Source organism: Balaenoptera acutorostrata, chromosome 11, assembly GCF_949987535.1.
Source record: "Balaenoptera acutorostrata chromosome 11, mBalAcu1.1, whole genome shotgun sequence".
NCBI classification, from domain to species: Eukaryota; Metazoa; Chordata; class Mammalia; order Artiodactyla; family Balaenopteridae; genus Balaenoptera; species Balaenoptera acutorostrata.
In genome coordinates this window covers 35,401,293-35,420,760 of record NC_080074.1, presented here as the reverse complement: position 1 = coordinate 35,420,760, position 19,468 = coordinate 35,401,293, and the positions used below count along the sequence as shown (strand labels likewise).

At 37.2% G+C, this 19,468-nt stretch overlaps 1 protein-coding gene across 3 annotated transcripts in view; it reads right to left on the bottom strand.

Moving 5' to 3' along the window:
- Positions 1–18,592, bottom strand: part of SLC6A15 (solute carrier family 6 member 15) — a 47,332-nt gene extending 28,740 nt beyond the window's left edge. The window contains exon 1 of one of the 3 annotated variants that reach the window (XM_007165931.3): positions 18,298–18,592. The gene's annotated coding sequence lies outside the window, so the exon portion shown is untranslated. Of the gene's footprint in view, positions 1–17,899; positions 17,958–18,297 lie in introns of those variants that run through there. The other 2 variants (XM_007165932.3, XM_057557675.1) reach the window with 2 other exon arrangements.
- Positions 18,593–19,468: the final 876 nt, after the last annotated feature.

Sequence of the window (19,468 nt, the reverse complement as noted above, 5' to 3'; positions counted from 1 at the left end):
ACAAATGTTTGCTGGGTCATCCAAAGACAATATAGGACGCAGAGAGAACTTTGATCAAATGGGCTTGGCTAGGTTCCTTCCTGTCTACCACACCTAATACTTGACTATAGTTATCAGTGGTGATAGCTCCTTCCTGGGACAGGCGTCCTATCTTAAATTCTTTTAGGCAGTAAGGGGGGAATTCAAAGGTTCTTCCTGAGTCTTTTGGGCTCTCATTTTTTCAGCTCAAAGGAATCTGCATGCTGGAGTGGCACATCTTGTGGCAACCTAGCCTGAACCCCATCAGACGCAAACATTAATGAAACATACGATATCTGCTTTTAACGAGCTTATATCTACTATAGAGAAAGGCGCATCCCAAATAACTGCACTACACTGCACAATGTAAATGACCCCACATCCTTACAATAGGAGAGACCAGGAACATTGGATAAAAGTGAGCTTAGAGTTGAGCAGAAATGGAGTGGGCCACACCAAACATAAGGAAAAACATAAACAGATTCAGGAAGTGGTAAACATTTGTGATATTTGTGTGTACATTCTCTCAAACAACTCAAGAACAACACTGCCATCACCTTGGCATTGTCCCCTTTCTCCATTTCTGTTTGCATTATATCTCATCTCCTTTCTCTATTCAGATACAGACCAAGTAAGTGTACAAGGCATAGCTACGAACCAATGAGACTATACTTTTTTTTAATTGAAGTAGAGCTGATTTACAATATTGTTTTAGTTTTAGGTGTACAGCACAGTGTTTTGTTTTGTTTTGTTTTGTTTTTGCAGATTATATTCCATTATAGGTTATTATAAGATATTGGGTATAATTCCCTGTGCTATACAGTAAATCCTGATTGCTTATCTATTTTATGTATAGTAGTTTGTATCTGTTAATCCCATATGCCTAATTTGTCCCTCCCCACTCCCCTTTGGTAACCATAAGTTTGTTTTCTATGTTTGTGAGTTTGTTTCTCTTCTGTATTCATTTGTATTATTTTTCAGATTCCACATATAAATAATAGCATTTGTTATTTGTCTTTGTCTGACTTACTTCACTAAGCATAACATTCTCTAGGTCCATCCATGTTGCTGCAAATGGCAATATTTCATTCCTTTTTATAACTGAGTAATATAGTGTGTGTGTGTGTGTGTGTGTGTGTGTGTGTATACCACGTCTTCTTAAGTCAGTTGTCTGTTGATGGGCACTCGGGTTTCTTCCATGTCTTGGCTATTGTAAATAGTACTGCTTTGAACATTGGGTTCATGTATCTTGTCAAAGTAGAGTTTTCCATTTTTCTAGATATATATCCAGAAGTAGAATTACTGGATCATATGTTAGCTCTATTTTTCATTTTTTTAAGGAACGTCAATACTGTTTTCTACAGCGGCTGCACCAATTTACATTCCCACCAACAGAGTACAAGGGTTCCATTTTTTCCACACCCTCTCCAGCATTTATTATTTGTAGACTTTTTGATAATAGCCATTCTGTCCAGTATGAAGTTGTCTATTTTAAAAAGTGACTAAACATATGAGAGCTTCTCCTCAAAATTGGATCAGGAAGCTTTAATAATGATATCCCAAGAATTCTGCCATTCATTGCTAGAAAAAAAATGGAATTCTTTGATGGAACTGCTGTTAGATTTACATTAAAAGTCAGGCAAACAGTCTGTCATACTTTATCTTATAATCTTAATGAAAAAGACAGGGTGCTGGGTAATGCAATGAAAAGAAGAATTCTTTAACTTAACCATATAACTATTCGTCATTTTTAGGTTTGTATGTGTTTCATTGTTTCCAAAATTAAAATATATACTCTAAGAAAATACACTCGTTAAGATTTGGTGAAGGTTAACAGGAAGACTGTGAAGGAAATTCTGAAAGAGAAGCATTCCCAAAATATTCTGAATAATAGACGCATCTCTAGAATAATTGAAAAACTTCTCATGGTGACTATTTTAAAGAGGCCAATAAGGGTTGGATACAGAAATAGTTTCATGAGGTTAGGGATTATGTATGTTTAATTTGTACTATTTCCCCCTAGAGCTCAGTAATTATTAGTTGAATAGATGAATAAATATAACCACTGAAAAACTGAAATAAGCTAATTTTCCAAATAGTTTTTGCTGGAAGAAAACAACCTGACATATAATAAATTGTGATTTGTGAGACATGAATTATCTAAAGGTCTACATTTTTTGGATCATCTAATGATAAACTGTTTGCATAATAACTTTACTGATACATGGGTAAGAGCATTTGTTTTAAGCTGACAAGCTTGGAGTTATGCCATAGCTCTTTTACTTAGTTGTGTAACTTCTCGTAGTTACATGACTCTTAACTTAGTTTCCTCAATAAACATTGGTCTGTTACTCCTTTTGCTTTTTTCCATGCAAATAGAAAGGTAAGGAATGTATTGAAGTTTAAAGATATTATTACAGTAAAATCACCCACCATTTCATGAAGAAAAAATTTAAAAGACAGTGTTATTCATGAGCCTCCCTCAAATTAATTATCTCAAAATTGTTGTATTTCTTCTATAGATTTCTAGTCTTTGCAGGAAAAAAATTAGAAATAACATCTTTGGCCACTGTTGCATGTTTTTTACATATCCAATGAATAATCATACATAGGATATCTTTTGGCATAGTTTAGTTTAAAAATTCCTGTCAGACTAACCAAAGTTCACATTCTTATGAAAAAAAAAAAATCAATGTCTAATGGAAACAAAATTTGAATGCAACTTTCTATTTTAAATGCCTAAAATATACTTAACTACATATACAGATTTATAATGCAATAATCTTAGGCAACCTTTATAAAATTTAAAACTTAAAAAGTGATGCTAAATATGTATTTGCATGCATTTAGAGTTCCTTTTCTATTATAAGCAAAAAAAAGAAGTGATAGTACATTAATAATATCACAAGTAAAATAATTTACACTCTCCTATCTCACTTTGTTTCTCCCACCTCCTCCTCCTGTCTGGGATGGTTATAGGAAAATATCAGGTGGGGTTGCAGTTAACATTGAAGTTTCCACAATAACACGTAAGTCTTGGGGAAAAATGTATATCTCTTCTTCAATAGGCCATAAGCTCTACTTGGACAATGACATTATCTTACCAATCTCACATTCTCAATGTTTAAATTTGTCTGTCAAATAAATGAACTGAAGTATGACAGAATAATATTGTATAATAACTACAAGTATTTTGCATTATTACACGTTTGGTTGTTTTTTTGTTTTTTGCCTTTTATCCCAAGTCCCTATATTTACTGAGTCAGAGGCATATCTTTCTTATATAGCTGCTGCATATAGCCAAAAGATATAAATTGAGTTTCTGAGTGGATTTTTAAAAACCTAGTATATGAGACAATTTGGAAGCCAAATTAATTTCAAATTTTCAAGACCTGACTTTTTTGAAAGAGAAATCTTTTAGGAATGCCACAAGCTTTCCTGAAGAACTTAGCCTGTGAAAGTATGCCATAAACAAAGATTTAAACGTGTAATTGACTATTGCCAAAAGTATATTACTGTTACTACGAAGCAGGAATGTCCAGGGAGGATGTGAAGTAGTGGGTGATAAATTTTTCGTATTCTACAGGTCACATGAGCAGTAGGATAATCAGAATCAATTAACTGCACAGTCTCTGCCAAGTTACCACCATCCACTCCTGGGAGAGTCAACTTGGCGACAAGCTATCATACTGCTTTTCACCTGTACCTAGGAGTTGCATTAACTGTCCTCATCACTAACTGATAAGAGCCTCCTGTCTACAACGGAGTAACAGATAGGCGAGAGCAAGGGTCAAGAAAATACTGCCCATGAGCCTAATACAACCCACGGTCTGATTTTGTAAATAAAATTTTATTGGAACATAGTCATGCCCACACATTTACATATCTCCTATGGTTAATTTTGTGCTGCAACAACTGAATCACTTTGTATGGATTGCAAAGCCTGAAATATTTACTGTTGAAAAAATTTGACAACCACTGTTCCAGAGATTAAATCCGAATTGAAGATGCAGAGTGCCCCAGATCACTCCATCTATGCTTCATTTGCACGGCACTAGTTTTTTTATCACATGGTGTGACAAGATAGAAATCTCCCCATTCAAAAAGGAGATTATTTACTATGAGATTATGAGTAATTATGAGATTAATTGCTAAGAATGAAAAAGTTTTACATAGAAACAGGGAGATGCAGGGGTAGTAGTTGAGAGGGAAACAAAAACAAAAGATAAATGTAGAATATATATCAGGAAACAGAATAGAATAAAACACAAAATACTAAAAGATAAAATAGCAGACTTTTGCTAAGACTTGTATTATCGAATAATAATAATAATAATAATAATAATAATAATAATAATAATAATAATAATAATGTAGAAGGCTCAACACTGAGAAATTACTGGTAGAGAGATTCCTAGGGATTTCAAAAGTAGAAATAAGTAGAAAGTAGAAATAAGTCCAGGATATTCAATCACCTCTATAAAAACTAAGAGAAAAAAGTACTTGATCTTCAATTTTTATACTCAAGTATTTTGTATTCCAATTATAAATGTCACAGGCAAATATTCTCATCCATAAGAGATCTGATGAGCCCTAATGGGGAGAAAGAGGGACAGGCTACATGATCATGAAATTTAGCCAATCGAGACAGAGACCCATGTTAAACGACAGAAGTGAACATTAATTTAAACAAGGAAATAAGATTCAAAATCTATAAGAGTTATGTTGAGAAGAAAAATACAAATTAAAATCCAAAAATAACCTAACTAACAAAATCAGGAATTTAAACGGGAGAAAGAAGGAAAGAAAGGTATGAGAACGTCCTCATCTTTCATAGCAGAAAGCAATTTAGGATGCTGTCTAAATATGAAACTCATAGTCCAAAAAAGGATAATGACCCCACCTCTTCATGTTTTTGTATAATCCTTCTTATTTACTTTTAATGAGATCTTGTAGGAATTAATGTTTATTGCCGTGAAAAGACATGTGTTGGTGCCAAACATTTATTTATTTATTTATTTATTTATTTATTTATTTATTTTTTATTTTTTTGGCTGCATTGGGTCTTCATTGCTGCGCTCGGGCTTTCTCTAGTTGTGGCGAGCAGGGGCTACTCTTTGTTGCAGTGCACTGGCTTCTCAATGCGGTGGCTTCTCTTGTTACGGAGCATGGGCTCTAGGTGTGTGGGCTTCAGTAGTTGTGGCATGTGGGCTCAGTAGTTATGGTTCACAGGCTCTAGAGCGCAGGCTCAGTAGTTGTGGCCCACAGGCCTAGTCGCTCCGCGGCATGTGGGGTCTTCCTGGACTAGAGCTTGAACCCGTGTCCCCTGCATTGGCAGGTGGATTCTTAACCACTGTGCCGCCAGGGAAGGCCATGGTGCCAAGCATTTATATCTAGGTTCTAGAGACAGACTGAGTTCGAATCCAAACTCTATCATTTATGGTTTTATGACCTTGGCTAAATTACTTAGTTATCTAATAATAAAGTGCTTGGATAAACGCAAACACATTGAGAGTACTCAATATATGTTTTCTTTTATTACTATGATTATCGCCCTCTTATGTTTGTATTATATTACAACTTCATTCAATTAAGGATAATGTGAGTCCAGAGCCAATGCTACATGTTTCAGGTGTCTTAACACCACTTTTTTATAAAACCAGTTTTCTATCTCTGCATAACAAATTACCTCAAAATTTAATAGCTTAACAAACAAAAACTGTATTTGCTCATGATTTTGTGGATTAGCAATTTGAGCTAGGCTTAGATGGTCACTTTTGCTTCTCTTGACTTGGGTCACTTCTGCTCTGCAGTCACCTGTCAACTCGAGTGGAGGAGGATGGTCTAAGAGGGTCTCAAATCACATTCTGGCAGGGACAGCCTATCAGCCAGAGCACTTTGGTCCTCCTACACATAGTCTCTCCAAAATGCTAGCTCCAGCTTGTTCACATTATAAGCTTAGAGTTCCAACTCTAGCCAAAAGGGGTAAGCCCAACACACAAGTGCTAGTAAAGCCTGTTTGTGTCACATTTGCTGATGTCTCACTGACCACAGCAAGTCACACAGCTAAGTCCAGATGACTCAAGAGTAAATAAACTCCATGTTTTGATGGAAGGAACAACAAGGTCAATTTGCTAAAGGTATGAGTAGAGGGAAGAGAGAAATACTGCCACCATTTTTGAGAATAATCTGCATTTGTCCAGTTAAGATTTCCTCTCCCTGGATTTTGGACCTTGAGGAGAAGAACAAAGAGATCAAAAAGTTGGCATCTCATTTAATTCCAAAGGCATTATGCCCAGGCTGTAACTACTACCTTAGTCATGGATCCTGGTTCCTAGTTTTCAAAACTGTTTTCATTCTTGCCCTTTTCCATCTTATTGCCAAGCACCCCATTGTTTCTTTGAGTCTTTGCGACCCTGCCAATATTTCTTTTTTTTTTTCTCATAGCCAGCATCAGTTTCTGCAGCTTGCAAAGAACCTTATTATACACCTATTATAAATACACCTATTATAAATGTAAACAATACACCTATTATAAATATAAAACAATTGGTGTCTTCCCATTTATCTATTCTATATAGGGACTTACATACATTAAAAATGTTGAAAATGTTACATTATTTAAATTTGGACTTTATATTTTTCTCATTCTCCCATTTTTGTATTGCTTTAATATCTTCATGTGTAACTTTTCAGTAAAAAAATCTATTTTAAACACTTAAAGCTAGATTCAAAACCTTTTAAAATCAACATAATAAAATTTTAACTTGTGGTTCTCCACCCTAACCATTTTTAATGTGTTTTTCCTTTCTTAAGATTGTTTCATTGCCTCTCCACATAAATTTTGAAATCAGCTTGTCAATTTCTACCCAAAAAAAAACAGCCTGCTGGAATTTTGAATGGGATTACATTGATTCTATAGGCCCATTTGTGGAACACTCACATCTTAAAAAATTGAGTTTTCCAATCTATGAACTTGGTATATCTTTCCATTTATTTGTATCTGCTTTAATTTCTCTCCAGAAAAAAAAAGTGATTTTTTTTTAATACAAGCTTTATATCCTGCAACAATGCTAAATCAAGTTGTTATTTTTTAAAGATTCCTTAGGATTTTTATATAGACAATATGTCATTGGTAAATAAAGATAGTTTAGCTTTCTCTAATTGTTTGCCTTTAATTTCTTTTTCTTGAGTTATTTTCTGGCTAGGACATCCACCAAAATTTTGAACAGAAGTGTTAAGAGCAGACTTCTTCATCTATGCCCCAATGTTAGTGGGGAAGTACTCAATATTTTACTGTTAGGTACAATGTTAGTTATGGATTTTTTCATCAGGTCCTTTTATCTGTTTAGAAGTTTCTTTTATTCCTAGTTCAGTGATTTTTTCTTGAATCATGAATACCTGTTGAATTTTGTCACATAATTTCCTGCTTTTATTAAGATAATCACATAACTTCTTAATCTGTTAATATAGAGTATTATATTGATTGGTTTTGTATCTTTTATTATGGGATAAACCCCACTTACTCTAGATGTATTACCCTTTTAATATATCAATGAATTTATTTGCTAATATTGTGGTAAGGATTTTTTTCAACTATATTCATGGGGACATGGATCTGTAAAATTTTTTTTCTTATATTTTACTTCTCTGGTTTTGGTGGACTCCTTAATAGAGTTCTGAAATGGCCTCTCTTTTATTTTCTGAGAGACTATATGTAGGATTGGTTTTATTTCTTCCTAAAATGTTTGGCAGCATTCACCAATAAAGCCATCTTAGGCCTGGAGTTTTCTTTTATGGAATATTTTCAATAAAAAATTCAATTTATTTTATTGATATACAGCTACTTGGGTTTTCTTTTTCTTGCTGTGTTAGTTTTGGTAAGTTGTGCTTTTCAAGGAATTTATATCATCTGAATTGTCAAATTTATTGGCACAAAGTGATTCATAATAGTCCCTAGTGTTTTTTGACACCTGCAGGATTTTTAGTCTTATCTCATTTTTTATCCCTGCTATTGGTAATAGGTGTTTTCTCTGCTTTTGTCTTAATTATTCTTGCTAAAAATTTCACTATAGAGTTAACTCAAAATAGAAATAATTCACTATAGAATTAACAGAGTTCTTACTCCATCTTTCCAGACTTTTAAACTACTATTGTTACAACATCTTTTGAAATTATGTTATGTTAGACATTAATAAATGCTTCCAGTGAAAATATGCAAAACCCTAAAATAGCAGGCAGGCACTTGCATCTTAGATATGAGAGATGACTCAAACAGACATGCCTGTGCTGGCTAATTACTGGCATTTTCCACAATCTTAATATTCTCTAATAAAGAACTAGAACAACAGTAAATTATCTCCCTGACTTGGACAAATTCAAATTTTACTGAATAAAGTTTTCTTTAAATATGAAGCAATTCTGAACATTGAATCTGAAATTCATTGTGAATTCAAATGAAATATATTTTTTCATATTCTAATGTATAAGGTAAAAATTAAAGACTATTTGAACAAAAATAAAATGTTGAACCATATTGAAATACCCAAGGAAAAAAAGGCACATGTTAAGAAGTTTGTAGTTATGAAATAATCGCCATAGAAAAAGACAAAATTTGGTAACATAATGAAATAATGATTTTAACAAACAAAAAATTTTCAACCATATAGAATTCCATCTAAGCATTTATTTTGCAAATTATATCTCTTTATATAAAATGTCTGCATTAAGCAAAAAGATAACAAAAAAAAAATCACAGAATCAATCAAAAGGAGGAGAACATTTTTACAAGTGAAATACAAAGTCACAACTTACACTTGGTAACATATGTTTTGCCCAAAAATGTGGACTATAACACATCTATCAGAATGGCTAAAATAAATAAATAGATAAATAAATAAATAATGACACCAAAAGTTGGTGAGGATGTGAAGAAACTAGATCAATCATATACTGCTGATAGAAATGTAGAATAGTATAGCCACTCTAAAAAATAGTTGGCAGTTACTTTTAACACTAATAATAGAGTTACCATTGTGACCATCATTTTGCACTCTTAGGCATATAGCCCAGAGAAATAAAAACTTATTTTCAAGCAGAAACTTGTACATAAATGTTCATAAAAGCTTTATTCATAATAGCCCCAAACTGAAAACTACCCAAACGTCCTTCAATGGGTGAATGGTTAAACAAACCAGAGTACGTCCATATCATGCAATATGAGCCATAAAAAGGAAATAACTACTGATACATGCAGCAACCTGGATAAACTTTAAGGGAATGATGCTAAATGGGGGAGAGAAAGCCAGTTTGAAAAGGATACATATTTCATGATTCCGTTTATATTACATTTGTGAAATTAGATAATGACAGACATAGATGAACCACAGAACAGTGGTTGCTAGGAGTTATGGTACAGAAGCACAGGTGGGTGTGCTATAAAAAGGTAGCACAGGGGAATCTTGTGAGATGGTACCATTTAGTATCTTCATTGTGATAAGGGTTGCATGAGGCTATACATGTGATAAAATTGCAAAGAACAATACATACATAAACACACATACAGAAAAAATGACTGCATAATCTGGAAAAGCTCTATGAATTGTACCAATATCAGTTTGCTGGTTTTGATATTGTACTGTATTTTTATATAAGATTATAAAGTGGGGGAGGCTAAGTGAAGGTTACACAGGACCTCCCTTTGCACCTTCTTGTGAGCTTGCAATTATTTCAAAGTTAATTATAATTATACAGCAATTCCCAGAAATTGAAATGTATTTTTGTTGACTTCTATAAACCAAGGACAGATCTTAAATTTTATTTAACTAAGTCTTTCAAAAGGCCTTTTAAACATTTTTAAAATACACAAAAAGTCTTTTAAACATTTAAAGTTTTATTGAGAACACCTCAGATTTAGGCACTGTATTCATTTCCTGAGGGTGCTGTAAGAAGTTCAAATTTAGTGGCTTGAAACAACAGAAATCTGATCTTTCAAAGCTCTGGAAGCCAGAGATTCGAAATCTGTTTCAGTGAACCAAAATCAAGGTGTTGTCAGGCCTGCAGTCCCTCAGGAGGCCCTAGGGGAAAGTCTGTTCTTCGCCTCTTCTAGCTTCTGGGGCTGCCGGTGTTCCTTCACTCATAGCCACATCACTCCAGTCCATACCTCCATACCCACATTGCTTCCTCCTCTTCTATGTGTGTCTAATCTCCTCTGCCTCTTTCATATAAGGACATCTGAGATGGCATGGCATATAGGGCCCATCTGGACATTCTAGGATAACCTCTTCATCTGAAGATAATTTCTGCAACAAGTCTTTTTCCAACTAAGGTAACAGTCACAAGTGCCAGGAATTAAGAGGTAGACAAATCTTCAGGAGCTATTATTAGCCTCCTGCAGGCACATTCTATTGTATTACACTTATTTATATATTTGTATTATCATGCCTTATGGAAAAAATGAATTTGAAAGCATTCAACATGTTTCATTGTCATCATCATAGAATGTCAAGTATGATCTCTCTTAGATATTTCCTATAATAGATAGCAAACACAAATGTTAACAATTCTTCCCAATGCTGTATTATCCCTGTTACTCATCTCATTAATAAGATGGAGTCTATTTCCCCTTCTTTTAATTCTGGGCTGGCCTTGAACTTCCTTTGACCATTAGAATGCAGAAGTGACACTATGCAAATGTCACTAGGCCTCAGGAAGCCTGGCAGTTTCTGCTTTGACTCTTTTGGAAGCCAGACACAATATAAAAAATGTCCACCTGCCCTGTTAGAAATCCCACATGAAAAGTGAGAGAGAGACTCTATCAGCCACCAATTGTACCAGCCATCTGAGCTAAACCCACAGGCACAAGTTGAATAGCCCCAGTTGAATAGCCAGCTAATATCAACTAGAAATATCAACTAGAACAGATGAAGCACCTAGCTGAGCCCAACCAACACAGAGGATAATGAAAAATAATAAATCATTATTGTTTAAAGTCACTACAATCCCAGGAAGGTAACAGAGGGTGAATGCTTCAATATAACATTGTTTCAAACCTACTAAAAACAAAAACAAAAAAAATGGATAGTTTGTTATGTAGCATATGTACTAACTGCCTAATGGGGGAGATAAATTGAATAGTCACTGAATTTAACTGAAAGTAAAAATACTTAATTAAATTTGAAATATTGTCCAAGGAACCATTCACAGTGGGGCTAGACCTGTGTAAAAAAAGGTGTGGTTTAGGTTTTTAAATCCATGCAGTGATTTTCTTTTAACCACAAGATAAATATTAGCCTTGAAAGACACGTTTAGTTACCCTAATGTAAAGCTCCATAAGGTTGATCTTATGCTTTTGTATATCATTTTATATATCAGAAACGAAACAAGGATTATAAGAAAACCTGCAGACATCAAAATGACCATAAGGAAATACTAGCAAAACTCTACACACGTAAATCTTGACAACTTAGTTGAAATAGGCTAATTCCTTGAAAAACACAAACTACCACAACTTACCCAACATAAAACAGGTCATTTAATATCCATATAACTATTTAGAAACATGAATGCATTATTTTAAAACTCTCACAAAAGAAATCTCCATGCCCAGTTGGTTTCACTGGGAAATCCCACCTAACATTTAAGAAACAATTAACACCAACTCTGCACAATCTCTTCCAGACAATAGAAGATGATAGAACACTTCGCAATTCATTTTATTAAGTCAGTATTACTCTGAATCCAAAACCATACAAAGATGGTACCAGAATAAAACAAACAAAAAACTATATATCTATATCCTTCATGAATAAAGACAAAAACTTCCTTAACACAATATTAGAAAACAGAATTCAGTGCGATATAATAAGAATTGTACCCCATGACCAAGTGGGTCTTATTCTAGGTACACAGGCTTGTTCAGTATTCAAAAACTAATAATGTAATGTTTTCTCTGAAGCTCAGGAACAAGACAAGAATGTCCATTCACATACTTTTATTCAGTGTAGTACTGGAAGTTCTAGCCAGTGCAGTAAGGCAAGAAAAGGAAATATAAGGCATATAGATTGGAAAGGAAGAAAGAAAATTTTCCATTTGTGCAGACATCCTGATTGTCTATATTGAAAATACCAAGGAATCTACAAAATATGAACAGTACTTTTATATTGAATACTTCAACTGATGAAAGAAATCTAAGAAGATCTAAATATATGGACAGACATACCATGTTCACGGACTGAAAGACTCAACACAGTAAATAAGTCAGTTCTCCCTAAATTGGTATACAGGTTTAAGGCAATTCCTATAAAATCCCAGCAAAAATTTCTGTAGATATAGATTAGATTATTCTAAATTTATATAAAACGTCAAAAAGCTAAAATAGCTACAACAATTTCAAAATGGAAGAATGAGGTAGGAGGAATCTTTCTACCTTATTTGAAGACTTATATAGCTACAGTGATAAAGACTGTAATGAGGTTGACAGAAGGACAGACAAATAGATCAATGAAACAGAAGAGAGTACCCATAAGTAGGCCCACACAAATACATCCAACTGATTTTTGACAAAGGTGCAAAAGCAATTTCAGTAGAGAAAGGATAGCCGTTTCAACAAATAGCTCTGGAACAATTGGGCATTCCCAAGCAAATGTAGCCTGGACCTAAATTTCATACCTTATACAAAAACAAATCAAAATAAATCACAGACTTAAATGTAAAACATCAAACTATAAACATTTTAAAAAGAAATCATCAGAAAGAATGTTGAGATCTAGAGCTAAGCAAAGAATTCTTAGACATGAAACCAAAAGCAGAATCCATCAAAGCAAAAATTGGTAAAATGGACTTCAAAATTTAAAAATTTGCTCTGTGAAAGAACCTATTAAGTGGATGAAAAAAAATAAGCTAAAGACTGGGAGAAAACATTTGCAGACCACAACCCCAAGAAAAAAAACAGTATTTAGGATCTGTAAGAACTCATAAAAGTCATCAATTAAAAGTAATTTAGAAAATGGACAAAGGACATAAAGGGACATTTCACTGAATATGATGTCTGGATGGCAAATGAGCACATGAAATGAGGTTTGACATTATCAGCCATTAGCAATGGTAACTAAAACTACAATGCGATGTCATTACATACTTATTGGGATGGCTAAAATAGAAAGACAACGAAATTCTGGCAAGGATATGGAGAAAACTGGATCATTCGTACATTGCTGGTGAGAATGTAAAATGGTACAGCTCTCCAGAAAACAAAACATGCAACTACCATATAATCCAGCAGTTGCCCTCCTGGGCATTTATGCTGTAGAAATGAAAATTTAGGTTCCATAAAACCTGTAAACAAGTTTCTATAGCAGCTTTGTTCGTAACAACCCTAAACTGGAAAGAACTCAGATGTCATTCAATGGGTGAATGCTTAAACAGACTCTGGTAAATCCATACCATGGAGTACTACTCAGAAATAAAAACAAACCACTAATACACACAACAGCTTAGATGAATCTACAGACAATTATGCTGAGTTGAAAAAGCCAATTCCAAAAGGTTGCACATTATATGATTCTACTTACATAACATTCTTGAAAAGACAAAACAACAAACATGAATAATAGGTTAGTGGTCACCACGATTTAAGGACAGGTTGGGGACAGGACTGAAGTGGTTGTGCTTACGAAAGGGCCACACAGGGATCCTTATAGTGATGGAACTCTGTAACTTTGCTTTATCAATGTCAATATTCTGATTATGATGTCATAGTATAGATTTGCAAAAGGTTACACTTGCAGAAAACTGCATAGAGGGCACGCAAGAACTCTCTGTGTTATTTCTTATAATTATATATTATCTTATATAATTATTTCTTAACAACTACATATGAATCTATAACCATCTCAAATTTTTTTTAAAAAACCTTAGTCAACTCACTAAAAAATGTGCATTTTTATGCTGATATAACCAGTTAATTTTAGTGAATCCACTAAATCTCATCTGCTGCTCTAATGCAATTTTATTACTAAGAATATTGAATGTAGGAAACTTTCCTATAAATTCAGAAACTACAAAAATCATGGACCCAAAATATCCATTGACTTTTATACCTTACTCATTTGATGGCATCTGATACCTGGCTACTCTTCTCCCAAGAGTACTTTTTATATGCTACTGTTTTCACTTTAGAATATGTTCAAATTTATATTTAGAATAAATAATACAGTAATATGGTGGGTATAGAGTGAAAAATATCTTCCCACTCTTTTTCCCCAGCACATCTAACTCCACCCCTATCTCTCTATAAGTCACCAAAGTCCTCCACAGATATTTGGTATATGTTCAAGCTAATATGTATATTCAGGCTAATATGTGTTTTCTTTCCACCTTCCCAACCTTTTTCTTTTTACACCACTGTTACTATATACTATATGATGCATAATTCTGCATCTTGGTTTTTCACTTTAAAAGTCTTTAAAACTTTTGCTCTCAATACAATAGTTTATTGTGTTTATTTAAATGATCATATGGGTATGTCATACATTACCGTGTTTTTTAAAATGATGGTATGAGTATGTCATATATCGGTCATTTCTGACAGTTTGCTTCAGTGTTCAAGCAACTCACTTTGTATATCTGACATTTACATATCTGTAGAATAAATTCCTAGAAGCGGAACTGCTTAATCAAAAGTTATATGCTTTTATAATTTTGGTAAATATTGACAAATGACCCTTTATAAAAGCTGTCTCAATTTGTACTACCACAGGCAAAGTACGAAAGTGCCTGGTTCCCTCTGCCTTCTTCAATACAGTGAGTAATATTTTTTTTTAACATCTTTATTGGAGTATAATTGCTTTACAATGTCGTGTTAGTTTCTGCTTTATAACAAAGTGACTCGGCTATATGTATACACATATCCCCATATCTCTTCCCTCTTGCGTCTCCCTCCCACCCTCCCTATTCCACCCCTCTAGGTGGACACAAAGCACCGAGCTGATCTCCCTGTGCTATGTGGCTGCTTCCCACTAGCTATCTATTTTACATTTGGTAGTGTATATATGTCCATGCCACTCTCTCACTTCGTCCCAGTTTACCCTTCCCCCTCCCCGTGTCCTCAAGTCCATTCTCTACGTCGTCTGCGTCTTTATCAGTGAGTAATATTTTTGATCTTTGCCAATCTGATAGGTGAAAAAGCTCCCAGGTTAAGCATTCTGTTCAAAGATAACAATCAATTAATCTTATGTGAAAGGATACCTTAGCGCATCGATCACAAGGAAATAAACTGACCTTCGAGACTGAAAACAGCTCTATCCTATATCAAGTGGTACTGTGCATTTAATACCACCCTGTAGCCCAGTCTCTAGGGCTTGCTGTTCACCGAGAAATATGAGACAATCATTACTGGTCAAAGTTAATGTATAAGCAGATAAATCTGTTTATTAAAAAAATTATTTACTCAATATATCCAAAAGAGTAGTTAGGACTTGCTTTAAGTTATAGGGCAAATTGGAAATAAATCTAAAGATGCCTGCTATGTAACCTTGAATGTTTTCATGCATCAGACTACACCCATGGATTTTTGTTAATAATGCCATCTGCTCAGAAACTATTTTAAAATCGACTCTGCATAGGAATATATTATTACAGCCAATCATGCATATGTATGCAGTAATAAAGGGGTTAACACACTCTCCAAAAGAAGTTGAGAAGTAAATTGAGAAGTAAAAGCTTTCCGCCCTTTTGATCACCAACAGTCTCTTTCAGGTCTATCATTCTAAAAGTTAATGATTTTTTAATTACCTGGATGATAACCCCAGAGTTCAAAAGAATGCAAACTTCTTACCAATTAAGACAGAAGTTTTATGTCATGACAGGACAAGCATATTTTCTAACATGTACAAAATAAAATTTGAACTGTAATCACTGGGTAAACTAATGCTTATCCAGTTTAGGTTTTAGTAATTATTCTAACTTATTTTAAAATTTCAACAACTGACAACTAAGCATCTCCACCTGATTATTGGTATCTCAAACAGCTATTATCCAATTTAAAAATTCTTTATTATTTGCTATGGTTTGAATGTTTGTGTCCTCCCCCTATCCCATATATGTTGAAATTCTAACCCCAATGTGATGGTATTAGAAGTTGAGGCTTTGGGGGGTTAATATGAGACGCTAGAGAACTAACTAGCCCCTTCGACCACATGAGAACACAGTGAGAAAGCACCCTCTATGAACCAGGAAGCAGGCTCCCACCAGACACAGAATCTGCTGGCACCTTGATCTTGGACCAGCCTCCAGAAGTGTGAGAAATACATTTCTGTTCATTATAAGCCACCCAGTTTATGGTAATTTGTTATAGCAACCTGAACTAGACTAAGATAGTATTTCTTATTTACTTTATTAATTGGATAACAGAGCACTTATTTCCTAAAAACATATGTAAATATCTTTCTTAACGCCATTAAAATACAGTATCTTGAGTTACATATATTGGAATATAAAGTAATTATTGAATCAAATATATAACGTGCAATCAGAAAAAGAAAACTTGTGAACAAATGATGACATTCTCTTCCTTTCACAACATTAATTCCTATCTTTCTACAAAAAAAAGAATACACTGAATGTTCTTTTCATTTGGAGGAAAATGGTCAATGAATTCAGTAACATATTGATAATATATTTTAAGCTAACAAATATACATGGATCGTTGGTCATGTAAGACACAAAACCCACTCATTTTCGCAAAATAGACAATTTTGATGGTTGAATACTCCGAATTTAATGAGAGAAATACACACACTCTTCGGTCCATCATCAAGTAATTTATTAAATACCTCCTACAAGTCAAATCCAATACTAGGCGTTGAAGACAGAAGCAGGAGTGTATCTCAGCACCATTCTTGCAGAACTGAGGCTGGGTGGGGTAAGGAGCTCTTCACGGGGTTGTTCGTCAGAGAATATTTCTTAAAGCAAACACATTGTTCCCCGTGTTTCGGGAAAGCAACCAGGCAATGACAGGTATAAAACAGCTTTAAAAACGGGGAGACGAGAAGCCCAAATGTAGCACAGAACGCAAACGCTTCGGTCCTCTTGTGTTTCTGGGCAGTGGACCAAACAAACGGTGCAGACTGAGACTGGGTCTACCTTTAAGACCTGGAGGGGAAACGGCCGGCCTAGGAGAAACGGTCGCAGTCTCATTTGCATAAGCACCCAAACACTGCTGACGTCACCGCGCCCGAGTGCGGACCCCGCCCCTTCTTACTCCACTGTTTCCCCGCTAGGGAAGAGAATGGAAAGCGGAAAGGAGAGCTCAGCACCTGAGAGCGCGAACCTGGGGGCTTCCCTCTCCGCGAACGAGCGGCAAACGCCGCTTTTCCGCTTAACGGAAAAGCATTCCAGCCACTGCGGCCTCTGAGACCGGGTAGGTCATAACTGTCCCCAGGACAGCTCGAGCGTTTTTGATCCATTCGTATTTATAAGGCGCGTTACTGACTGAAAGTCTACCCCTATACTCAAAACGGTCCTCTGCCCAGGCCACGCACAAACGAGCCGAGTTCATGAAACGTAGAAACGGTCTCCCATCGTCTCCTTAAAATCCCGGCGCCAACACCCTCACCGCCACATTCTCAAATCCCTGGATGCGCAGAAACACACAGGCTGTGCTTTTTCCGGGCGCCTCGTGCCTTGTGCGGGAGAAAGGCCCGCTTCAGGACCATTTAACGCAGGATACCTCAGGCAAAAGGGAACTGGGGTCACGTGAAAACACACCGCCTTGGGCAGTCGCCTTCGGCAGTTGCAAAAGCAACCAGAAGCGAACGAGGAATGAGGTTGGCTCCTCTCCCCGCCCCACCCTCACCTGCACGAGGATCAGCTTCCAACTCACCGAGAGCCCTGGAAGCGTCTCGCTCCTTCCCGACCCTGGCAACTTTCCGACTTGCCTCAGGCGGACCCCGCCCTTCGGCCAACCCTGACTGGACTTGGAAATGACTAGTCTTTTGGGGATGCTGTGGTCACGACAGGAAGGAAGGATGGCGGCACGTTTCGACCCATGTGCTTCCCGTTACACACCGCTTCTAGGCCCCCCGATTGTGCACAGGTGCAGGACGCAGAGCCCGAAGGGTCGCCCGCAGAGCCCAGCTTCGCCCTCCTGGCGCTCTGGAGCCGCCTTACCTCCCCTCATCCCCCGGACACAGCCTGAGTCCTTCCCGGGATCCCTCCATCAATTCCGCTCCCTTCCCCGGCCCCGAGCTCCAGGGTGCCTCGCGGTGAGCCCCACCCTACCTCCACCGTGTCCTTAGCGGTAGGAGCGTGTCCTCACCGTCAGGGTGTCCTGGCCGGCGCCTCTTGCCGTGTCCACGTCCCGACAGTAGCAGCAGTGGCCAAGGGGTCGGGTCCAGGTGGCTGACCGAGGCCGCGGGGAGCTGTCTGGAGAGAAGCAGCTGCTGAGGGCGGGCGGGTCCTGGGGCAGGGTGGAGGGGGTCTCTGCCCTGCGGGCTGCAGGGGACTCCTCCTGAGCGCCTGTGTGTCCGCCAGGCGAAGAGCACGAGATGCAGGCGCGCGGGTGCGTGCGCGCGCGGGTGTGTGTCAGTGTGTGAGTGAGGGTGTGACGGAGGCGCCCACGTGCCTGGCCCGCCGGAGCTGCGGCCTCCGACAGGCTGCGGGGGAGGGGGGAGGCTGCGGGCGCCCGGGGGACGCGAGCCAGGTCTCCAGGCCCGGCGCCGCACCTCCCCGCCCCGCCGCCCCTTGACGCAGAGGCCGCTGCGGCTGCCTCGCGGCGTCCTCCCTGCGTTCCAGGCGGGGGACGGGAGGGACTCCGGGAAGCCGGCTCCAGAGCAAAACAAAACAAATCCCCCGTGCCATCCCGTACTCCCCCAACCTACGCAACCGAAAGGATGGGCACCACTTGCGCGCCCCCACCACTGCCACCCCGCCTTTGTCTCAGCCGGGATAACAATAGAAATGGTCCTACCTCACACCCTTTGAGTATTCTCCGAACGTCGGGGACCGGACTAGAAGCAGTGAATGACTCAAAGAACCCTTTCCCCTAGCTCTCTCTCCCAGCCTGCCATTTGCATCTCTCGCAAAAGGAAAGCACTCTGGGCATTTGCTTCTCCATCAAACGGTGGCCTCATAGCGCTCAGTGATTCTGGCCAAATTATGAAAGGCTCTTTTAAGGAGCCAGTCCTCACCCTATCTTGGTCCCTTAGCATCCCACTCGTCTCCAAGGGGTCTTATTACAAAATGAAGCCTGACTCACCTCTTGTAGCAATGAAGACATACTCATTAAGCCACGTGGAGAATTCCTAAAATATACATCACGGAGCACAAAAGCTTAGACTACTATTGAAAATGGCTGTATCTTCCCCCAAACAGGGCATATGCTCTAGAGATTAAATTTTATGTCCTTGAAAGTTTAAAAGAAATGCAAAATGAACGTAAAGTATATTATAGC